Below are 2,420 nucleotides of genomic sequence, written 5' to 3' on the forward strand. Positions count from 1 at the left end.
TTTTGCTCAAGGAGGCAACCACACTTTACCTGGTCGGATTAGAAACACTATTCGGTCAGCTGTAGGCGACATGAAGCTCTGTGTGACTGACTCACTCACTCCATCCATGCCAGCCTTGTTGAAAATACTGAGGTAGCGGTCTTTGGCCACCAGCACAAGGACCAAAGACTTTTTATTTCTGTGTCCATTTTGTAACGGTTTGGGTAAGGATTAGAAGTTGTGAAACTGGTGATATGGCGGTTAAGAGTCAAGTTTCTTTACTTGAAGTAGACAGATAATAAATAAATGCGATGGTGACCCTGAAATGCCCCCCAAAAAATGTGCTCAAATTCTGAATCATGATAAAGTTGTCTTTATCATGAATGCCTATTTTAATCATTTGATTCAACTTAAGTTTATGTAAATACCATTCCCTCTCGCTTTCCTTTACATAATATTAGATTATTATTTTTTTTTTTAACTGTTTCTGTGCGGCGTAGCAGGCGTCAGTCTTCATCAAAACGTGTTTAACAGTGCAGTCCCTCCAGCCATCTGACTCTTCGCCAACCTCAGAACGAGGAATGCTAACATGAAACTCTGCGACCTTGTGACGAGGGAAGAGGCCATTTGCAAGAAACACATCTGGGAAAGCCCTCCACCGACCCCCGACAGAGAGCAAAGCGGCTTTCCTACGAGACATCGCATCTTAAGATTTAGACGGCGTCGTATGATCGTCAGGGAGCAGGTCGTTATCTCGCTGGGGCGGCGGTTCTCATGAACTTAAAGCCAAGGGTTGTGTGAGAGTTGGTTACCATGGGGCAGATGTCAGAGATCTGGGGACGTTCTCGTCCCCCAAGAGGATGAAGACCACACTGCGACCCGGGGACCCATGGCTACCCTGTGGGGTTTTCATTCCTGCTGGACAGGAAGTGGAGTGATGTATTATCGACATACAATGATGGCGCCTAAAGTCATATAATTGAGATGGGTTGTTTTTTAAAATATTAAACAGGAATGCTGTTATATAAAATATAAATATCATCATATTAAACTAAAGAGGAATAGTCAACAGATTATAATTCTGTGTGTCGAAAACCCTCCCTGAGACAGTAGATTGCATTTCGTGTGATGTGATGTTCTCTAGTCGCTTCCTGGATGGGAAATTTAGAATCCTGCTCAGGCTCTGACAAGTGTTGTTAGGTTTAGGAAACACAACTATTTGGCTAGGTTTAGGGTAACCTTTCTCGTTGTCCTTTCTGTAAGGCTAAGTAAGGCAACCAGAGTTGGGATGGGTCATGCCTTCGCCATTGCAGTACTTGATATTCCTTCCTGGACCATATATTTTTACCACAGCCCGCATATCAGCTAACTGGCTGTGATGTTTGCGCTACCCCATGGAGACGCAGAGTATTACAACAACACCCACAGGCGGCTCCAACACGGCTGGATATAATTCAAACTTATATTTGTATATTTGTACTTCAACCACAACGGTCCCCGCCTCTTAAACACAAGTGCTCAAGTCATTCTCTACCGAGGTGGTCAGTGAAATTATGCACGATAAGTATGCAATCTTATTAGAGAAAAACACATTCATTTTCAAATAAATGGGTTGGAGTTGTTTAAGCGACATTGAAAACGCATTTTAAGGAATGGTCTACAGGGAAACGTCAAACAAACAGAACGGTTGGTATTGTGGTCTGTCCTCGTCGAATACAGAAACTGTTTGAAGAAATCCCAGTGGGCCTGCTGTTCCAGGTGAGCCACTAATAACCAACAACGTTTTTTTCTTTCTCATATATATACTTTACCTGATTTACCTGCATCCCGTTTCCTTTTTCGTACGTCGACAACCCTGATTATTACAAGGCTACGGTGGCTCATCTGAAGTTTCACGCTTAATTGAAAGATAGGCACTTACTTTCATCAGTCCTTCCAGAAAGACGTCGTGGATAACACTGTTGCCTCGCATCCTGGATGAGGTCAGCGCGGCACTAAACATGCTGTCGGTCAGGTACTACTAATGCATACTATTCTTATTTCATTCTCTTATAATTGCAATGCCATGGCACATGTGACTGAAACAGCTTTCGTTGTTGTTAACGTTTCATCCAACGTCTGTTCGACTCGTGGTTCCACTGCGTTAGCGTTAGCGATAGTGCGTTGTCGCCCTCTGGTGGCTGCATTTAGGAGAAAATAATTATTTCAATGGCTTTTTTTAGTTCGACGGTGCTAAGTTCAGCAACATATTATGTATAAATATTTCCGAATGAAAAGTTATTTAAATGGATAGTAAATTCGTGTGCTAGATTGCCTAGTGCTGTTTTTATAGCTCTAAGAATATAAAGATATCCATAGTTGTCAAATAATTATTATTGTTAATAACAAAATCAGCAAACTTCCCATAGGCCTATGTGGCAATTATAAAAATGAAAGGGATT

Source organism: Gadus macrocephalus, chromosome 19 (assembly GCF_031168955.1).
Source record: "Gadus macrocephalus chromosome 19, ASM3116895v1".
In the NCBI taxonomy this organism is placed as follows: domain Eukaryota; kingdom Metazoa; phylum Chordata; class Actinopteri; order Gadiformes; family Gadidae; genus Gadus; species Gadus macrocephalus.